The sequence below is a fragment of the Ochotona princeps genome, chromosome 5 (genome assembly GCF_030435755.1).
Source record: "Ochotona princeps isolate mOchPri1 chromosome 5, mOchPri1.hap1, whole genome shotgun sequence".
In the NCBI taxonomy this organism is placed as follows: Eukaryota; Metazoa; Chordata; class Mammalia; order Lagomorpha; family Ochotonidae; genus Ochotona; species Ochotona princeps.
Genome location: NC_080836.1, coordinates 73,631,694 through 73,654,918, shown reverse-complemented (window position 1 = coordinate 73,654,918; position 23,225 = coordinate 73,631,694). Strand labels below are relative to the sequence as shown.

The 23,225-nt window shown below is 39.5% G+C and overlaps 1 pseudogene; it reads right to left on the bottom strand.

Moving 5' to 3' along the window:
* Positions 1-7,321: 7,321 nt before the first annotated feature.
* Positions 7,322-23,225, bottom strand: part of LOC101523569 (metal regulatory transcription factor 1-like) — a 36,319-nt pseudogene continuing 20,415 nt past the window's right edge.

Below are 23,225 nucleotides of genomic sequence, written 5' to 3'. Positions count from 1 at the left end.
TTAGTTAACATACTAGATCAAAAGGCATCATCCCTGTCTAGAATACACACTGAGCAAAAAGGTAGGGTACACAGATGAGGCTAGAAAAACAATCAGGGGGAAAATATGTTTAGACCCGGTAACTATGGTCAGGAGATATGAAAATCCATAGTTTTAAAAGCAGAAGTATCACTCTGCATGTCCGTTAAAATAAATGGCAATTATTGACAATGTGACACATAGATGGGCTAATAGGTAGTTCAGGTCACCTCTCTCTCGGAATGAGAAGATGGGGCATCTCTAACAGTTTACAAAATGATTTCCTTTGCCCACAAGGTACTTTCAATGAGAAAAAGTGCCCTCCCACCCTTCTGAGTTTTTACCTGACTATGAGCAAGCTATACAGGGTCACAATTGTGGCCTACGGATGGGCTTTGTCCCTGCGTTTTTTGTTAGCCACTGTTCTGCTTAAAATTGTGCTTAAAAGACACCATTTTCAGTATTTTCTTGGGTTTTTCCTCTCTTGGAGCTCCCCTCCTGAAGGTTTCATCTTTAATGTATTTAATAAATCTTGCTTTGCACACTAAAATTGCCTGCATGAAAATTTTTTCTTTCACATAAGATAAGAACTGAATTCCCTTTGGTCTTTCCCATGAAATTCCCTGCAGCAGTAATATGTTGGCAAAGTTGTGGAGAAATTAAATCCTGTGCATTGCTGGTAGGAGCATAAAATGGTATGACTTCTGTAGGAAACAGTATGGCGATTTCTCAAAACATTAAATATCGAATTAACATATTATTCAATGATCTGACTTCTAGGTTTATATTGAGAAGAACTGAAAGCAGGGACTCAAACAGATATCTGAACAATAATGTTCATATCCACATTATTCACAACTAGTCAGCATATAAAACAATCCAACATTCATTAACAGATGAATGGATAAATTATGAAATATATGTAATAGGATATTATTCAACCTTAAAATCCTGATGCATACTATATTGTGCATGAAGTTTGAGGATATTGTCCTAAGCGAGTTAGACAAAAGGACAAATGCAGGTTGAGTCTCCCTATCTAGAAGAGTTTAATTCATAAGTAAAAAGCAAAACAGTCACTGTGGAACTGGATGAAGTGAAGAGTTACTGCTTAACAGGTGTAGAGTTTTAGTGAAAAGGTGAAAAAATTCTGGAAGTAGATATGATGATTGCTCGATATTTATCACAACTAAACTGTAAACTGAAGTGGTAAAAAGAGTAAACATTGCTAAATAAATTTCATTATTTTTTCATGTCCGTAACTCAAATGTGTATCACCACCCTTGAGGTTGAATGAAGCATAGATTGGAGGGAGACAACAGTGAGAGCAGGTGACAAGCTGGATGACTGTAGCAGCAGAGAGGTGACATGAAATAGCGAAGTGCATCAGAAAGTGTAGGTCGTCCTCACTCACTGGGACGCCAGTTTAAAAACCGGCTCTGCCAAGACAACATGAAGCAAGTACCTTCCCTTCTATCAGCACAGCAAGCTGAACAGGGATACTTACATTCCTGTTCCTAGGAGTTCTACTTGGCATCATTTTAAACTGGACAAACAAAAATTAAAGCCCCTGGGGATGCCCCTGTGGGTCCATGCATGCTGGTCCATTGCCAGGAAGGATATAGCACTACACGCTGAAACGTGAGAGAGAGTGTGTCTAAATCCACAAAATAGATAGTTCAGAATTCCAATTCTCTTCTTATGTCAATGACATTTTCGAATCACAAAGAAATTAGATAAAAAGAACAGGTCTATCCCCTCTATATGACAGACATTGAGCTAATCCTAAGGATTTGATTCTTATTCATTTTAACAAATATCAGTAATAGCGGGGTTTTATGAATTTCACTCAATTTTGAAAACAAAACTGAATGCTGGGTTTATATGACATGTACATACTGATTAAAATATTGACTAACACAGTTTTTAAAATATTCTTTGTACAAAAAGTTCATTCTCTGTTGAACACTTGGGAATCTCTCTCTCTCTCTCTGTTTATTTTTCATTTCGGATTATATTCCTCTGATTTCTGCAGTATAAACCAATCCTAAGGGCAGCATTGGACAAGACTGCCACCTGCTATGCCAACATCCAATATTGGTGTCATTTCATGTTCTGCCTGCTCAGCTTCATTTCCAACACAGCTCCTTGCCTGGCAAATGCAGCGGCATATGGACCAAGTGTTTGGGGCCCTGCTCCCCAAGTGGGAAACCCAGATGAGGCTTCTGGCTCCTAATTTCAGCTTATCCAGTTACTGGCCATTGCAGCCATTTGGAGAATGAACCAGCAGATGAAATGTTTTTCTCTCTCTTCTTGTTCCCTCTCCCCTGCTTCTTGCCTCCCTTACTCTCCCTCTCTCTCTCTCTTCCTTCTTTTCATCTTTTCTCCCCATCTCTCTATAATTCTCTCAAAATAAATAAAACTTTTTAAAAAGATCTTCCTTTATATGTTGTGAGGATGTGAAAGCTTCTTGCATATGAAGTCTATAATTCATATGTAGTATGTGCAGTATAACATGAAAACACAAAGGGATTTTTTTTTCAAGGTGGTACTTAGCAGATTTGGATATGAATGACTCCCTTTGTCCGATGCTTATGTGCAAAACATGAACACCTTTCAATCCTCACAGTCTGTGTAGGGTTTTTCTGTAATGAAATAAGGCTTGTCTTCAGGAATACTATTTGCCTTTTCTTTGATTTTTCTCTCCCCGCTTCACAGCTTATGAAAACTTGCAAGTGTATTCACTTGGTGAAATATTTCACAGCGTATTATTTAATTCATCTGTTCTGAAAGGAACATTATAAAACAATTCCCGCTGGCATATGAACAAATAGCTTCCATTTGTGAAACAATGCCTTTCTGGTTTTTAACTCTCTGACTTCCTGAACATTCTTTCCAAAGCAACAAATCTAAGATGCTGCGTTTTCTTTGCTCAGATAGAACTGCTGCTTCCTATGAATTCATGTTCCAAAATTCCTATGCCTGCTCAGCAGCCACAGTTCTGTGAACCATCCATGTAATAGCAGCAGAAAGCAAGATGATGAAGAGCGAAAGATCTGCCCAAATCCCCTGCAGACCACTGTGCAACCTTGGACCATGCATCGGGAAAATCTTGCTTCTAATTGGAAGCATTCACACACTCAATGCTTTTGCCAGCTGCAAATCTGAAACTTTTCAAGTGGGAGCAGAAAAATGAGCTAAATGACTTTTCAGCTGAAGGATTTTAGAAACTGATATTTTCACATGGCTACTCCTGCACAGCAAATAGCTCACTAAATGAACCATTAGAAAGAGCTCAAGAGTGAAACCAATTAAAAATAGTGTCATTGAAAAGTTAACTTCTGTTTTGTTTTCAAGGAAAACACAGCTCATCATGATTTTCTACAAAACCAGTAATAACTTTTATGTTTACTATAGTTATTTGGGATTTCAAATTAAGCCATTTCACAGCTTTTAGCTTGACCTAGTCCCATTAAGTATATTCCACCGTTATGATTCGTAATTTTATCCTTTCAAAAGCTCATATATAGTACAGTCATTATGTTCTCTCTTTTCTTTTTACATTTTATGCTCTTTCTTTTAAGAGATTTATTTATTTTTATTTGAAAAGTAAATGGCCTGAACAGCCAGAGCTGAGCCTATCCGAAGCCACAGCTGGAAACCAAGAGCCTCTTCAGGGTTTCCCATGTTGGTGCCAGGCCCCAAAGACCTGAGGTTTCCTCTGCTGCTTTCAAATCGATACTCAGGGAGTTGAATTGGAAATGCAACAGCTGGGACTTAAACCGGTGACCATATGGGATGCCGGTGTCAAAGGTTTAAGCTTAGTCCAATATCACACTGCAACAACCCCTAAAGTGATTATGTTCTTAATGAATCAAAGTCACAGGCCTTTTAATCTTACATATATGTAAAATAATACATATGCATGTGTACACACAAGGGTGATTTGCTTTCAAAATCATCAAGTTTAGAATTTTATATTAAATCTTTTAGAAGACAAGGGATGACTATGTATTAATTTGTAAAACCACTAAATTGCATTTTAGCCTCCTATAAAAGTGCCCAAGGTTTACTTAGCTGAGTTACAACAGAGCTCTTAAAAACATCATATTTTTTAAAACAGCATTTTGGCATGAATATCACATTTAATAAGTAAAACTAGCTGTTCCAAAGTACAAATTAAATTGTCATATAAATGTCCATGGTTGTCTTTTTATAGATTTTCCTATGAAAATATTGCTATTGGATTCCTATGAAAGCCATATAAATGCTGAAGTTCAGTGAGTCTCCCACTTCTATGTGCGTGTTAATGTCCTGGGGAACAAAACCTAGTTGTAAATGAATTAGGCCTGGCACAAGGCCTGGGCATCCACAATTCTAACAACTAGAAGGGTATGCTGTATATCATAACCATCAGATACTGTATTTACCATCTATGTTTTACACATTTCGAAGAAAAGGGTATTCCCCAGCTTTCGTCATGTGAGGATGACAGATACCATTTTGAGGGGGGCGGGTGGATAAAGTATTTTTATAAGCCCAAGAAGAGGAAAAAAATTTTACAGCAGTCAGAATTGTTTCCATTCCCTAGAGGCATGGCTTGGTTTTATCATAGCCTAAAATGCCTGTTGTTTAGGAAAATTGTCTGAGTCGCTTTGAGTGTAGAAACTGGGATCCTCTAGAAATGGTCCAAAAAGAAGTATCAAAGCAGAACGCTAGGTTATGGCCAAAGGACAGGCACAGGCCTGGGAAGTGACAGACCTGAGTGAGGGAAAGAATGGCCCTGTACAGTAACACCACAGGCCAACTGCCCTGCTGTGTTCCCAGGCACCCTCGGGATACGGTCAGCTTTCAAAAGTGGAGACGTGCCCTTATGAAACATTTTCCAGCTCTCTTCACCCTTGTAAGAGTAATTTCAGGATTTAGGATAAGGGGCCGTATCCCATATCAAATCTCTGCAAAATACTTGACACACGGAGAGCAAGTCCACAGTGGAAACAGGAATTGAAACAAGCTGTGACCAAGAGAATGGTTTGTCCAGCTCCCAAGAATCTCTAGAGAAATTTCAAGGGATAAAGATTTTCTGGTGCAAAGGAGTAGCTGTGGTGTAAATTACATGTAAAACTTACGGGATGCACAAATCACATGAATTGAGGCCATCTAAGCAACCGATAGTAATATGTAGACATATTTTCAAAACAGACACCAAAATGTTAAATATGTATCTTTTAGTGATGGGATTATTGGTATTCTGTATTTGTTAGTTTAAGAAATAAAATGTGTGATCTTGAAATTAGAAAAACAAGGTTTTAAAATAATATTTTTACTGCCATCACTACCAAATGATGTCTTATTGCAACAGATGGGATCTTCTGGCTGAGCCCTAAAGAATGAATGAACATTAGTGAGGTCAGAAGTGGCAATGGGTGGGAGAGTAACCCATGGACCAAGGTCCTGGGAACAGGGAAGAATAGGCTTCTTCGGGAAAGCCTAAGAGATTATGTGGTTGGAGTGGGATTATAAGCAACAGAATGACCTAGGCTACAACGGCACAAGTAATCAGTAAGCGGGAGATGATTCCCAGAACCTCAGGGGCCAGAGGACGTTGGTTAACTTTATTCTGAGTATGACAAGCCATTGATACGGGCAGTGACATGACCTGATTTATGTTTTTAAAATATGGAGGCAGGGGAGTGGGTAGGAATGAGAGAGGAGGACGAGCATAGAAGCCCAATCAATTAAGGTACCTCTGTACTCTCAGGCCAGGGCGGACAGTGACTTACTCTCAGGCAAGGGCGGACAGTGACTTTTGACTTTACGTACCAGTAACGAAGTTAGAATCGACATATCTTGGAGACAGATAGGCTAAAACACTGGAAATTCTAAAACAAATGAAAAACTGACAGATTCAAAAAGCAGTCTCCAGAGTTATCATTTGCTGAGAAGAAATGGGTTTGGGAAGGAAAGTAAAGTCTTGCTTTAGAAATGTTAAGTTTAAAGTGCATTGCGAAATATCCAAGCAAAGGTGACTGATAAAAGATTTGATACATGATAAATCACAGATAATCAGCAGTACCTAACACGGAAATATGTGTGTATTTATATTTATAATTTATAAATTTATAATTATAAATGCATAATTAGTCTCCTCACCTGGGCATTTCAGAGAGTAAGAGAGGACTTTTGATGAGAGCCATAAACAGGGCTGCCTATTGGAGAATATTAAGGAAGAAAAGGTAACCTGGAACCAATTTCAGATGAATTCCAATATTTCTTTTATTTTTTTGAACAAACATCTTTTAATTTCCCACAATTTTCTGGAAGTACTCCCATACTTCCCTTACACATATTCGTACTGTCACAGAAAATCCAGCCTAAGCTGTATTCACTTATCAAAAGTGGAAGTGGTGGGGGAGGCAAAAAAAGTCCAGACTCAGAACCAGAATTGGTAATATGGGAAAATTATTTCAAAGGAACCTGAAAGCTCAGAATTAACGCAAGGTTTGTAAGTAATACCACAGAGCAACAAGAATGGCAGGGAATGGACAACCAGCAGGAAGCAAACCAATCAGGTAAGACAGAATGTCAGGCCCAGCGTAATGGCTCAGTGGCTAAATCCTTACCTTGCACACATTGGGATCCCAAATGGGTTCATGTCCCGGCTGCTTCTCTTCCCTTTCAGCTCCCTGTTGATGGTTTATGAAAGCAGTAGAGGACAGCTCAAAGCCTTGAAACCCTGCACCCATGATGGAGATCAGGAAGAAGCTCCTGGCTCCTGACTTCGGATTGGATCAGCTGTGGCTGTTGCGATCACCTTAGGAGTAAACCAGCAGATGGAAGATGTTTCTCTCTGTCTCCTTCTCTCTGTAAATCTACCTTCCCAATTAAAAAAGGAAGAAAAATATGTTTTTGTCCATTAGCAGAGGTCTGCGTAGTACCTCACCTTGCAATACTCAATACTCTGGGTTTAACAGACAGACAAACCAAGTCTGGTCCAACCTCAGAGTCCAAGTAAGCTCAGAAACTGGAATGCTGTCTATATCTTACAATTCTAGACTTTAAGTTCCTCAATGGAAAACCACAGCTACTACCACAATGAAGTCCAGCACTAGGGCAATACCTGATGACATAGCCACTCAGTACATGTTTGTTAAATGAATAAAAATAGTGTCTGGGGTCAGGAGGTTATCAAGAGAGAAATGTGAGTCAAGAGACCATCAGAGAGAACCAGCTCTCCTCACAGAATTCCTACCAGAAGAAGGAAAAGAAATTCTTCAACAGTTAAGGGTTCAACACAATACATCTAGAAGACTTCCAAGACTGGCCTTCCTAGCTCTTCTTTCAACAGAGTTCTCAGTTCTTGAATCCGTTTTCCTAACATCCATATCTCAGACACACTTACTGTATTGCGATTTTCTCCCAAATCTTTATCTTCTGTGGACAGAAGGCTCAAGGCATTCAGATGGAGGGAGTGATTTGTATTCTCCGGTCCGTTGCTGCGGAAAGACACTGCATGAGTGTCCTTTGCTATCATGACCTTTCGTGTGACTTTTGAGGCTGTACTGAGTGTTGAAGGTTTTCTCACAACCATTACTGGGGCAGAAGAAAGTTCTTTCACCAGTATGTGTGTGGACATGAGTTTTAAGGTGCTGACTTGCTGCAAATGCTTTTCCACGGCCGTCATGATCGCACTGAAAATGGCTTTTCTCCTGCATGTGTTCGAATGTGCTTCATCAGATCACTGAGTGTGGTGAAGTGCTTCCTGCACGCTTCAGATTCACGTTTAAACATTTTCCCTGTTTGAAGCCTCTGATGTGCTTTCAGCCTATATAGTGTGTTGAATGCCTTCTCGTGGCCCTGCACATCACACTCAAATGGCTTCTCCTTTGTGTGCCCTTGTACATGGATCCTGAGGCTGTAAGAGGTGAGGAAGGCCTTGCCACACCCCTCCTGATTGCAGACAAAAGTGTATTCTCCTCGGTGAGTCTTCTGGTGGGTGTGCAGGTTGTCAGCTGTGTTGTAGGTGTACGGACAGCCCTCACGGGTGCACTGGTACTGCTTCACTTCCTTCTGTTTTGTTTCTGGACATTTGGACTGGGGTGTGAGCGTGGTACCCTCGTTGTTTCTGGGCACAGTCGTAGCCCTGGGGTTTATGGGGTTTATGGTCAGGTGGAAATGGTCCAGTGAGATGATGAGCACCCCCCACCAGAAAAGGCAAGTGTTCCCCACTCTGACCATCCTCTTCTAAAATGTTGGGGTCCTGCTAGATCTGAACAGTAGTCCAGTCGTACACGGTACCGAGGAAGAAGGCACCAGTCCGTTTTTGTTCACAGACCTGAGCATCTTGTCTTCTGGGCCTAGCTCATCGTCCTTGGCCTAGAAGAAGACAATGGTGGAGTTGAGGATGTGCTCCCCTGTGGTTTGGTTGTGCTCAACAAAACTGTGAAAGATGGAAAGGGAACAGCCTCTCTTCGTGGCTCCTGGCAATGGTGGCAGCAGCAGCTTCTCCCCTCCCCAGTGGCACCATGATTGAATTCCAATATTTCAGTAAGTAAAAAGAGTAAGAAGTAAAAATTCAGAAACAAATAAGAAATCCAAGAGAATGAGGTAATATGGCAGGTAAAAGGGAAGTATATTTCACAAAAGAAGGAATTAAGCAAATGCGGGGCTTAGTGGTTCTCACAACACTGTTGGGAAACCATGCACTGAGTTTGGTAACATGAACAACCTTGGCAAACATAGTTTGACTGGAATAGGGGTTGCAGAATTCAGAGGAAACTAAGATGAACCATGAGTAGAATTTGACGTAGAGAGCGTGTATGTATAATTTTGAAGGAAGTCTTAGCTGTGAAAGAAAAAATAGTAAGTTAATAGCAGTAGACATGAAATATGTGATAAGGCTAGGCACCAGCGTGTGCCTAAATGGTGATAAAAATGACCCAGAACAAAACTTTTTCTGCTAGTAGAATAAATGTATTGGAACACTCATAGTAGTATTGCTCACAGCCGTAAAAATCTAGAAATAACTCAAGTGTATATCAAAAAGAGAGAAAATGAACATACTCTGGTATACTTACATGAAGGAAGATAATACAGAATAAAAATCAGCTTCAGTAATCCACAACCATGTGAATGGATCTTGGTAGCATCATTGAGAAAAAAAGTCCTAAACAATTTAATTGAATTGAACATATTATTATATACTCTTAAAAATTAAAAATACACTCTTTAGGATTCTAATATGTAACTATAAAAATTCAAAGGGCATGATGAACATGGAATTTTAGATAATGATCATTTCATGTTATCTCAGATCAGAGACACAGGGTAATGAGAAGGTGGAGGAACCTGGAGCTAAAAAGGAAATCATGAGTGTCCAGTTCACGTTTCAAATTGTGGATGTGTGTACAATTCACATTGTGAATTCACATTGTGAATTGTAAAAATACCCCTGACTGGATTTCTGTGTGGAGTGTGTTAGGAATTGCACATATGATTGTGTCTACTGGGGTCTCATGACCAGAATGGAAGTGAAGGAGTAGATTCAGTGGATCAGTTCTATCGTGATCATAACATAGTCACAGGTGCCTCCCACTGATCACACGGCTACTAAGAAATAAGGCAGAGAAAAGGAGACCCCGTAGGGATAGAAGCACAAGCTAAAGAGAAAAGCCAGGTCTTCCTCTTTATAACAAGGCAGTTCATAGCATTTGTTCCTAATAGTAGAGCGACGTGTGATCCTCTGATATTTCCTTTTAATAACAGCACACCAACAGATCTGTTTATTCCCCAAATCTGCTATTCTCTTTGCTTCAGTTACAGCTGTCACTTAGTTCTCTTTTGAAAATGATGAAGTGATATTTCTAAAGTAACTTTACTCATAGTATTTCTATTGATGAAAAATAATATAGCCATTGCCGTTGCAACATACACAGCCTCCTAACTGTTCTCATAACAAGTGAATCCCCAAAGCTATTTTGGCATGATTACTGAAGCTAGATTTTGGCTACTTAAATACAATATTTTCATTTCTCCCAATGTGACCCACTTTATTAAACTTTGTTTTACTGATTTCTGCCCATGCCTCTCATTTATCAAGATGAGATTACACTTCAAGAACATCTCCCAACCTTATTTGTAATGCTTCCAAAATTTTTACCCCCCATAGACTAGTTTCATTGGAATATTTTCCACTTTTATTTCTGAATGCATTGGAAACACATGGGGAAAAAATGAAACAGGTATTCAACACTCAGCAGGTCAAAACTGTATTAAGGACATAGGAAGACAAGGTGGGACAGCCTCAGACGACTCCTTTCTCGGTGTTCATTTAACTTGGCTTTTGTTCTGTCCCAATCCACTCTTCAGCTTGGAAAGCACTGATTTCCTTGGGGTTATATTAACCAAATGTTCTCCCTAAAAACAGATTTGGCCCCATTCCCTCCCTAAGGAGTTGTCCTCTGAATAGCATCTGAAGACTACACACTACTTCTGGAGTGTGTCTGGGCAGCTGGCTTCCAGACTGCCACCTCTGCTTTAGGCATTTGATTAATTCACTGATTTAAAACCTTTATTTATTGACTTATTTAAATAATTATAACATCAAGCAGGCATTCAGCCTATTTGATTTAAATTAGCTATTGCACCATGAAGAGCTCATTGTGGTCCCTGCTTCCCATGTGATCCGTCTTGCTCCCCAGTGTGGACTCTTGAACAGAGAAGCCATGATCTTCTAATCCATGATCTTGTGATTTGCAAGATTCAGCATGTTGGAATATGAAAGGCTAAGCCATAAAGGAAACAATAAAATTGGAAACAAAAGTCATCCTATCACAAAAGATTAGGAGGATTTCAGGGAAAATTTAAGCTTCCCTGCCTCCACGGTTATACTCTGGGAAGGACTTTAAAAGCTGGAAAGGGGTAGTGCATAGGCTGCCAGGCTCTATGGCCAAGTCCTTGGGAAAGAGGAGCACCTTAGAACTGCCTGTGGGGATGATGATCAAAGCCAAGACATCTGAAATCTGCTGGGTGATGAGCTCTGGGGAGAAACCCTCTAAGTCACCAAGGCCTGATTCTTCTTCTGGTTTCACCTGGTAGTTGTGTCCCTTGGGCCCTGGAAAACTTACTAACAGTTTATTTAAACCTTTAAACACCTTTGCAAGCAATTTCTTGATTATCATAATTTAGTTCCTTCTTTTTCAAGCTGAGGCCTGGACTGATCCTGACACTGTCTGTAGACTCGTGTCTAATGAGACTCAACAATGGCATTGAAGAATGACCCAAGACACAAACAGGCCTGCTACTGACATTGGCCCTGCCTTCTACTATGAAAACTCCTATGAGAGAATCCAGGTGAGGCTCCTTGTCAAAGTTCATCTGCCATACAATCTTAATTCCACACACAAACTTAATTCTCCTCTGTCAGGTAACATGATATGCTCCAGAAGGAAGACATAACTCTGTTTTGAATGCCAAGGTGTGCTTTATCCGTCAGAGTTGTTCAGAAAAATAGAATCATTAGGATGTATAAAGAAATTTACACATCAGAACTGGATCACATAATTATAGAGGCTTCATGTGATATCTGACAGGGTGGAGGGGAGGCTAGCATGGTGGAGACTGACAGCAGAGTTGTACTATGAGTCAAACATCATGTGGTGCAGATCTAGCAGATGAAGTCAGAAATTAGCCTGCTAGAGATTTGTATTTCTCAGGAAAGATAAGCTTTCTCCCCACATTTAAACTTTCAACTAGTTAGAGGAAGCCCACTCATTTAAAGCAGAATAATCGTCTAGTGAAATCTTCCACTAACTTGGCTGGCATCATGGCACAATGAATTAAGCTGCACCTATGATGATGGAGCTCATGGCTGAGTCCCATTTGGAGACCTGGATGCTCTGTTTCTGACTAATTAGCCACCGATGTGCCCAGAAAGGCAACCAATGGTGGTCTAAGTGCTTGAGAGAGCTCCAGGACCCTGGACTCAACCTAGCCAGTAGTGGCCATTGTAGCCACTGGGGAGTGAATCATTGAAAAGATGTGTGTGTGTCTGTGTGTGTGCACGCACAAGAGTGATGTTTTCCCCTTGCTCAGTATATCACTCTCTTTCAAATAAATAAAACAAAGCAAATAAATAATTTATTAAACATTTATTAAGGTAAAACTCATCCAAATAGACTCTTATAGAAATTTTAAGAATAACATTTGGCCAAATATCTGGGTATCCTTACCAAACCAGTTGATACAGAAAATTGGCTTTCAGAGGATTACTCACACAAGGAATAGAAATCTTCAGAAGGACAATTATACGTTTTCTAACTCAGCCTTTAAAACTTTCTTCAGGACTTCCACCATAGTCGCTAATAAAGTCCTGGACATTGTTCTGCTGGACATACATCAACTAATAACCTAGCTCTAATGACACAAAGTCTCGTATGTCTCTCATTTTGAACAAAAAACTGAGACACTTGGAGGTCAAGTAACTTGTCCAAAGGCGTGTTCAGTGGAGCCAGTAGTCACAGATGGCCAATCTGGAACTCAAACCTGGTGGGTTCCTAACTCTGCTCTTGGCCATATCTTCACTAGAGAAGCACACAGATGAGATAGTCCCTGTTGGGCACAGGGAGTTGCTTGCATTCCTCCCACCCTCCAAGTGAAGCAGAATACTGAAGAAATTTGGCGATAACAAGAGCTCCTAAAAGCACTCGAAAGTACCTAAAAGTACATCTAGGATTCCAGAACTTTTTTAAATACCTGAATCCCTTTCTGTGAGCTACAGCCAACATTCAGACAGATACCCATCTCTGCTTGATGGTTTTGCTTCGTTTATGGCATTAGGAATAAGAAGGATCCTGCAACATTTCTGTTTCCTAAGATTTTTTTTATAGTTTTATAATACAGTTTAATAGGCACGAGGGTCTCCCTTCCTCCTCCCCAAGTTCCTTCCTCTTTGTTCTCCCATCCAGTCTTACAATGGGTTTCTTTCTCTGTTGATTCTCTGTCTGGTTTTGATATTAAAGTGATGCTGGCCTCATTGAAAAAGTTTGGAAGAATTGCCTCCCTTCTATTGTTTTGAAGAGTTAATAGAGGATTGCATTCAACTCTGCTTGCAATGCTTTGTAGAATTCAGCAGTGAATTCTTTTCTTTGGTGAAAGTGCTTTAAATACTGATTTGATCTCTTCCTCTGTTATAGGTTTGTTTAGGTTTTCTGTTGTTTCATGGCCAAGTTTTGGTAGATGGTGGGAGTCCAGGAACCTACCCATTTCACGGAGGTCTTCTGATTGGTTGGCATATAGTTTTGTGTAGTAATTTCTAATTATTCTCTGTTTGGCTGCAGTGTCTGTTGCTATATTCCCTTTTTCTTTTCCGAAACTATTAATTCTTGTTTTCTTCTGCTTTTTTGTCAATTGGGCCAGTGGGGTGTCTATTTTGTTTATTTTCTCAAGGAACCAGCTTTTTAATTCATTGATTTTGTGTATTGTTCTTTTGATCTCTATTTGCTTTATTTCTTCTCTTATTTGGATTATTTCTTGTCTTCTGTTTTCTGGGGGGTTATCTTGTTGCTGTTCTAGTTCCTTCAGGTATATAGTTAATTAATTTATCTTGTGTCTTTCTTGTTTCTTGACATAAGCTCCAATTGCAATAAATTTATCTCTTAACACTGCCTTGGCTATATCCCACAGGTTTTGGTATGTTGTGCATCATTGGTTTCAAGAAATTTTTTGATTTGTTCTTTAATTTCTTCCCTGTTCCATTGTTCAATCAGAAGCATGTTGGTCATCTTCCAAGAGTTACAAATTTCCTGGGGTATTTTGATTTAGTTATGGCTAATTCACTCTGTGTTGGTCTGAGAAGATACATGGTAACAATTTTTGCTGGAAAAGGTGCCATGTATGCCTGAAAAAGATGTATATTCTGTGTCCGTGGGATGGGAACTGTGTACATATCAATTAAGTCCATTCGTTCTACTGTCTGTGTGAGTTCTGTTGTTTCTTTGCTTAGTTTCTCCCTCGTTAATCTATCTGGTGATGTTAATGGGGTATTCAAGTCTCCCACTATTATTATATTGGCATCTATGTCTCCCCTTAAGTCTGTCAATAATAATTTCATATAGCTAGATGATCTTGTAGTTGGTGTGTAAATGTTTGTTATTGTTATTTCTTCTTGGTTGATGGCTCCTTTTATCATTATGTGGTGTCCATCTTATCTCTTTCAATAATTTCCAAGGTGAAGTCTATATCCAGCTTTGTTTTTCCTTTTCCTTGGTGTGAAATGTCCTTCTCCATCCTCTCACTTCCAGCTTCTTTGCATCCTTGCTGATTAGATGTGCCTCTTGTGGGCAGCAGATAGTTGCGTCCTATTTTTTGTCCCATTCTGTTAATCTATGTCTTTTGATTGATGAATTTAGGCCACTTGTGTTAAGAGTTAGCGTTAAGAGATAGCGATTTAGCTCTGTCATGAGTGTGTGTGTGTGTGTGTGTGTGTGTGTTGGTGTGTGTTTAATTTTGTTTCCTTTCATGTGCCTTAATGAGAAGATCTTTCCCTTTGCCATCTTTGATTATGGTTTATTTCTTTTCTTTCTGACTTCAGCACATTTCTGAGGAGTATTTCTAGGGCTGGATTAGTGTTAACATATTCTTTTAGCTTCTCTTTACTATTGAAATACTTTATTTCATTTTCAAATAGAAATGAGAGTTTTGCTGGGTATAATATTCTTGACTGATAGTTTTCCATTTTAGGATCTAAAAACTCCTACTCCATTCTTTTTTGCTTGAAGGCTACTCGGCGCTAGCACTGCTCCTTTGAGCTCCCAGAATTCGCCCTCTCGCTGTTGTGTCACAGAGAGAAACTTCTGTCCCCGAGGGACCCCATGTCTCTCTTTCGGGTGATTCCAGTGTCCCTCTGGGTGGCTCACATCTGAGAGCCTTCAGATGGGGGTGGGCCCATATCTCCCTCCAACCCATATGATTTATTCCCCAATTATCTTTTCTCCAATGTCATTCAAGCCTCTAATAAGAACTGCTTGGGTCCGTGCTTGTGTCTTTCTCCTCAGGCTGTTCCCGCACACACACATACACCGGTCTCCTGATCTAAGAGTCCTTTTTCCTCCTTCTGTCTCCTATGGCATGTAGGCTGTGACTCCCACTGGGGTTCTATCTGCATCAATTTGTGACTTCCCAGTTTCTGAGTGAGTCCCTCTTTGCCCTGGATGGCTTGTGCTTTCACCTACTTGGGCTGCATATTACAGTCTTGAGAGTTTTTTGTGGCCCTTTCTTGCCTGCATGGCACCTGCCTCGGTCCCACTGAATCCAGGGAGTTTAAGACACCTTTTCCAGTAATTCTCCTCTTCCTGCTCTGCTGAATTCCATTCCTATCCCTCTGCACAATCAGCTACACCAACTTTCCATGGTCAGTCATCTTCCCTCCTCCACCTGTTCCGTAAGAATTTTCTCATACAGATGCCATTTTGGATAACTCAAAATTCTGAGCTATCTCAGTTGTCCACTGAAGTTTGCAAAATAAGGCTAAGGAGAGCACAAGAGTTACAGCTTGGAAACCTATCTAGGCTTCCCCATCTGTGTGTTCTCCAGAACACAGGACCCATGTCAGTAATGGGTACACAATAAGTCAAGCCATAGACCAGACCATTTCTAGTTTGCCAATTTCAGTTATGATTTTCTAGATAAGAAAGTATAACAATGCTGTTCAACTATTTTATATTAAACAATCTCTGTTTCACAAATAGCCCTTGTCTGATCTAATAGGAAGCAGGATGATAAAGGAAAAATGATAAATCTAATGGAGTAGCAACATAATTTCTTATTTTTGTATTTTTCACACAAAAACTTTTAGCAAAATAATGCGCTAGAAAGTCATCATGTGGATGTCACATGGAGATAAAATTACACATGCTAACAAGGGTCTGTGGCCTATCCCCAAATGCCTCTAAAATAGTTTATACAGATTTATATTCCTAGTCACAGAATCTGGCAAGCTGTTAAAAATGACACAAAATATGCTACAAAATTAGAACTTCTTAATACAAGATTTATTTCTGAAGTAAATATGCTAAAACAGTAATTTCCATTTTCTCTTAAATGTCTGTTGTCTTCACTGATAGAGACCATTGATCCATATCTCCCTTCATTCTTAGCATCAGCAGTCAAGCTTTACCTAGTATCCAGCACAAAGGGTACAGTCCAGCCTTCCTTGTGTTGAAGTATGGCCACACTGTTCATAGAACTCGGAGATGAAAGCTGAACTCCTATATTGGAATCTCTTGGGAAGCTGCTTCAAAGGAAGTGACTACATTGACCCTTTATCCTATCTCCTTTTTTTTTTTTCCCACAAGTGACTGAATCACAAACAGAACAGATGGGGACAGAGCCAGGAAAGTCAAAGGATGGAGGCCAGTTTTTCGGTGCAGTGTTAAGCCAGCACCTGCGATGCTGATATCTTGTATCACAGTGCTGGCTCTAGGCCTGGCTGCTCTGCTTTTTTTTTTTTTTTTTTTTTTTTTATTACAAAGTCAGATATACTGAGAGGAGGAGAGACAGAGAGGTAGTGGAGCTGCCGGGATTAGAACCAGCGGCCATATGGGATCAAGGTGAGGACCTTAGCCACTAGGCCACGCTGCCGAGCCTAGGCTGCTCTGCTTTTGATCCAACTCCCTGCTGATGTATCTTTGAGGGTAGCAGATGGTGGCCCAAGTACTCAGGCTGCTTTTCCCCCACGGAACGCACAAAAGGAGTTCTAGGTTCCTGGCATTGCCTTGGTGTACTCCCAGCCATTGTTTCCAGTTTTGGAATGAACCACAAGATTAAATCTATATTGCAATGCAACTCCAATACCTATCATTCTTCCTTTCAAATAAGTTTTTTAAAAAAAAAAAGAAAAGAAAAGAAAAGAAAATTGGGCTGTAAAGGTCTTTGGCTACTTTACTGATGACTAGAGGGCAACACACACAGACCTGATTTCCCTAACTCCAGAGTACTTTTTCTTTTCTGTTTTTAAAGATGTAATAATTTTTATTGGAAAGGTGCATTATAGGCTTCCATTTGCTAGTTCATTCCTCAAATGGCTGCAACGATCAGAGCTGAGCTAATACAAGCTCTGGGTCTCCCATGTGAGTGCAGGGGCCAAGGACTTGAGTCATCCTCTGCTGCTTTCCCAGGCTATAAGCAGGGAACTAGATCAGAAGTGGAACAGCTGGGACTTTCAGTGGCATCCATATGGGATGTCAGCTCTAAAGGCTAAGGCTTAATCTGTATGACACAGTGCTAACCCCTAGAGTCCTTAGTTCCGAGAAAGAAATAGACCTTTTATTGATATTGTTTTTATCTGGGCTTTTAACTGCTAGTCACTACAACAAAACCCTATTCCAATTGATGGAATTACACTGGACCAAAAACTCTAAAATCAAAGAAAATATAAATGTGAATCTATGCTTTTATCTTTTTCTATTTTCAAGCAGTAAATCTCTTTAATTTCTTGCTAAAACATCACCACAAATACTAGTTTAGCAAGTTGACAGGAGCTTAATTTGGAAGAGTGGGCAGAACTATTCCTTCACTTCTCAAGGAATCCAAGTTTTCTCTTTGTCTCTATCTGATTTCTGACCAAAATAAATGAATGAATTCTTTTTATTTGATCAAGTCTGTGGACAGAATCCCTGTCAGCACATAGATCTGCCTCTACTCTTTTATATCCAGAAAGCAATCTTATAAAATTGCAGGTTGTTTAAATTTTGGAATTTACCTTGGCATACCACAACTAGCTATTTTTAACATATTAAAACATATAGGTGCATAGTCAGTTTTCCTAAAATCAGCTTAGTCAAGATGTCTTACCCTTTGTGAAAAAGCTCTTTAGAATGTGAAATTGATTAGTCTCAAGCCTTCTTCTGAGTTTGCCAAATGACCTTTGTCTGGCGCTAAGCTGGTACAAGCACCAGTGTTTCCTATGGCTTCGATATGTTAGTCTTAATTAGGACATCTAATGATGTTAATCCAAGCTTTATATTTTCATGTATTTACTTTATAAATAATGTTAGTACTTCATCCTGTATCACATCAAAAGCCGTAATTTATCTGGTTTTCTCACTGTTAGTGATGGTAAGACTAAACAGATTCATGTAATGGCTTTGCTCCATCAGATAATTCGTCACAGATTATATTTTCTGGTCAATCCTGTTATTCCTTCTGCATTTATTAGCTGAGATTTTTCTTCACTGAAAAGCTTCTGTCATCCACAAATTCCATTTGCTCAAATGAAAACTAGTTCATATGAGGAAACTAAGATCAATGTTTAATTTTTCTTTATCGATTTTAAGTGTACTGACCTGTGCCTCACTTTGTCTGGCTCTTAGTCAACTCAGAAGACCTTAAATACAGAATTTTCATTGCTTTGGCCATGTATGTAAGTCATCAGTCACTGTTTCCTACCAGACCTGTTCTCTAACTCCAGCAAGCACTCCTTCAGGGTCAAAGTTTATGGAAAGAAAACAAAAAAGAAGGATCCAGTAGGGTCAGCCTTAGTTAAACTGCTTTGCTTGTTCAGTAAACTGCCTGGTCATAACTCCTAATTCTCAGCTGTCTTCAAATGCCACTTGACTGCCCAAATCTGTTCTAAGACTATTTCATTATGTGATGCCTCATCTCCCCAGCTGTCTATAAATTCCTACAATTCTCACCCTCTCCTTTCAGCTGTCAATTCATACAAATCAATGAACCATGTTTTTATCTTTGTTTTTGGCGACGAATGTCCACTTTATTACAGCTTTTTAAAATTTTTGCTATTTTAAATTTTGAATTTTAAATTTAAATTCTGTGTAGTCTGGCATTCCCCTCCCCATAATTTCCACCACCCCCCGACTGATTTTTCCCATATTGTCACAACTGTTGTGATAAAGGGGTTTTTATATGCAATGCTGAAGCAACAGAATAAGACCATCTTAGAATATTCCAATAAGGACAATGATTAATATTGATTGATATAACATAGTTCAACAGCCATTTGTTAAACACATTTTGCATACCTCATTGAAATGGTGGCATTTGTATTTGCCTTCAACTAGACCGTGAACATCCCAGTATAGGTTTCATCATGCTCCTCTTGGTAACTCCCAGCACTTAGGTTTGCAGCTAGTGCCTGATCCCATAGTAGGTGCTCAATACACTTTCTGCACAAGAATAAAACATGGAACATCTTTAATTTATAAAAGCTATTGCAATACATAATATACAAACTGATCAATAACAGGGAGCGGGTTGGGAAATAAGCAGTCGTAAAAAATTGAGACCTTGGAAAAGCAAAACACAAAAATGAAGGGTTGCCTCACACAGCCTGCACCTGTTATTAATTCAACAATTGAACTCTAAGTATTGAAGTATATTAGTTATTACCATATGGGTGTTTATTAAAAGAAAAATGCCATTTTCATTAGTCAATACTCCCATCTTTGAGCCATGGGAAAATTCAAAGTAATGAGGCTCCATTTCTTCAAAATTATTATGATTTATTGCAGGCTTATTATTCCTCTGAATGTCTCAGACTACAGAAGCTTATGAAGCAATAAGAAAAGTAGGTACAAGAAAATTAATCATGTTATGGCTCAACATTCAATTTCCTTTCACCTGATAGTGCATTTCATAATAAGCTTGAACTATTTGCATATTCTGCTTGAATAGACAAGTAGTTTATGGAAATTTTTGTTTGATATTTTTGCCAACTCTTTTTTCATGACAGTAAATGTATGTTGTTCATGTTCATTTTCATTGTTTAACCAAGTACATTGTAATTTCTGCATGTATTAGAATTAGAATTAGTACCTAGCACAATATTTCAATTGCAGTTGAACTTCACTATTAAATTCATTTTTGCTGAGAGCATTAGTCTTACAAACCTACACATTCAATTTACCATCAAAATAAGCATGACAGAGAAAATGTTATCACAGGAAGAAACTGGTTTTGTTACACTTAACTGGTTCTCTCTGAGTTATACTAGTTCTCTCTGAGTGTTTACATTTAAATCCTTGAAAAATAATCTTCAGAGGAAGTATTGTAGTATCAGAGATTGAGCAACCTCTTGTAATGCTGGCCTCACATATGGGCAGCAGTCCGAGCCTTGGCTGCTCCACTTCCATTCCAGCTGCCTGTTAACACACCTGAGAAATTAGCAGAAGATGGCCCAAGTCTTTGGATTCCTTCCCCCATCTCCATGAGGGATGCAGATGGAGTTCCAGGATCTTGGCTTCAGTCTGGCCCAGCTCCATCCACTGGAATTGTTCTAACCCCTTTAAGCCTTTCTATTCAACAGAAATTATGCTCTCATTACGTCATCCTATCACTCCATTACATAAGAAAGGAGATTTTCTTTTAGAAAAACATAGAAAGCAATTAAATGTGATTCCTAAACACACAGGTTTATTATAGTTTCACTTATGCCCCATGTGTTCCTCTTTGACATGGCTCTAACTGGTGTCTTAGAGGACACATGTGTGGGATAATCTCAGCCAAAGAGGCACAGATCAACTCCATGGTCAGTTAGGGACACCCTAGAAATGGTCACATGGGATGCTGTGAATCTCAGAACCCCACCAAAGGGGATCTTCTTAAGCATCTACAAAATGGCTTATTCATGTCATAGACTAAAGATGCCAGCACTAATACCAGTTGTGCACTAATCTCTATCTTTCTTAGGAGAATATAGCACATCTTCATTAAAGGTTTCCCAAAATGGCTAGCTGGGGAGCCAGTCAACACAACACCCTAGTCTCTACCCCAAACTCACTCAGTCAGGCTCTCTGGGGTGATAAATATGAATCAGTGACAGAGCCAGCATGCTGCGCACCCTTCTTTCCAAACAAAGGGAAATTCTTAAGAAAATGAAACAGGTCAGCTTCTATCCCTTGATTTTCTGGTGAGTTCTTTGTTTATGTGCTAGACAGGGGAAAGGGTATAAGAAGGAAGCAGGACATGCCAAGAACTAAAATTTGGACATATATTAGAGAGCGTGTAAAATGACTCATGTATCACACCAGATAAATTTTTAATATGTAGCATATTCAAGCAATAGCAATAGCAAATGTTAGACATATTTAGACACAAATTCCATGATGTGCTTTTCTCACAATATTTCAGAATATGCTTGTGTCACATTATGACCCTTTCCTTAGAATCAATGTCTGGGAATGTAATATTATCACTGGGGGGATGTCAGCTGCTTGCAAAGAGAATAAAAATCTGTTGTTTACAGTCATTAGCCTTTGTCTTTACACTGGGAAAAATGTTTCTTCCTGATCCATGGGATACAGGAGGAAGAATCAACTATAGGATGTTGTTGGACATCTGGCCTTGGGAGCCTACAGGATCAAGCTACACCAAATCCCCAAGTAAGTAAGGTCAAAATCCTACCTGGATGTTACGTGGATGTTACGTGGATACTTGGTAACTATGGTCTTCTCTCTAGAATTTTGATGTGAGAGAATCTTGAAGCAAAGGCTAGGGCTCTTTATTCACCATCCTTTTAACTCATTATTCACAAGTAAGTGGTAAATCACAGGAATTAGCTCAGCTTCTCACTCCAAGGATAGGGCCAAATTTCCATGAGTTAATCTCATCCTCCTGGCCACAGTGATATGGAGTTTCTGGCTTTTGGCTTGGGTGGAGAGGACTCCTTTCTTGCTGTGAGCAGTATGGCGCATGCTTACATGATATCTGGGTCTGCTGCCAGAGAGAAGTCAGCACCAGTACGCAAAAACACATGAAAGAGTCAAAAGCAGCAGAGACTTGGAGACAGAGCCTGGATAAAATCTCTAGGGCACAACCTCTAATTTTGTAAACCATGTAATTACCTCATTATCAAAACCCATTTAATTATGTTTCTATTATGTGCAACTCAAAGCACTCCACTACAGAGTTTGGTACAGAGAAATGAGGGGAAAAAAACTTCTAACATATTTGGCTGGGACAAAGAGGGCCAGTGGAGCACAGTGTGGAGCCCAACATTCCAGCATGAAGCTGGGCGACCTCTATCCAAAGGCAGTGTCACCTGTTGTTTATCACCTTATAGTCTTCAAAATAGAGAAACATTTTACTGTATCCCTGTCCTTAACAAGTACAAAAAAATGACAGAATATTGTGCTACTATTTTTTTAAAAGCAGTAGCCTGGGTAAAGTTTTATTTATGTACTTCTCAGTCTGATCTAAAGAGGTCTCTGAGTTTATAGACCCTGGAATAGCTACACAACTTCTGGCTTGAAGAAAGAAGAAAAAGTGAGAAGGGTAACAAGTTGAGCCACAGTATCTCTGAGGCCTGGGAGTATATAACTTAAAATTGCAGTGAATTCTAACACCTACTGACTTCTTGGGACACCATTGAGTCAAGCATAAAATGAAGTCTGTTTTAAGAAAATTTTATCATATGATAATACTTTTATTATGATTAACTATGATTATTATTGTATGGTTAATATTTAGCTATCTCAAACCTCAACTTATACATGCTCATGTCAATCAGTATCCTGTTTTTTTTTTTTCTCCTTTATAACAGTAACTAATAGCACTATGGTGAACCCAGTAAGTATTGTCAGGATCTTTTAAAAAACGGTGCTTGCAGGCCCGGCCCAGTGGTCTAGTGGCTAAAGTCCTCGCCTTGAATGCCCCGGGATCCCATATGGGCGCCGGTTCTAGTCCCAGCCAGCTCCACTTCCCACCCAGCTCCCTGCTTGTGGCCTGGGAAAGCAGTCGAGGATGGCCCAGAGCTTTGGGACCCTGCACCCGCGTGGGAGACCCGGAAGAGGCTCCTGGCTCTTGGCTTCGGATCGGCGCAGCACCGGCCTGTTGCGGCTCACTTGGGGAGTGAAACATCGGATGGAAGATCTTCCTCTCTTCCTCTCCTCCTCTCTGTATATCTGGCTTTCCAATAATAATAAATCTTTAAAAAAAACGGTGCTTGCAAATACAACACTAAGAAAGAGTATTTAAAATCCAGTTTCAATGCAGCAATCTGTTTAGAGGTTTGGCAAAATAAGTGGTATGTAAAACCACAAAGAAACATAGGTTTACATAGGCATTTTTTAATGTTTTATTTAATAGCATAAATTCTGCAAAGGTCTAGAAAGATCAAACATAATCATGCATTTTCCCCCAAACACAGTTTTTTTTCCAAAGGTGACATAGTCAACTCGAAGGCAGCATCCAAG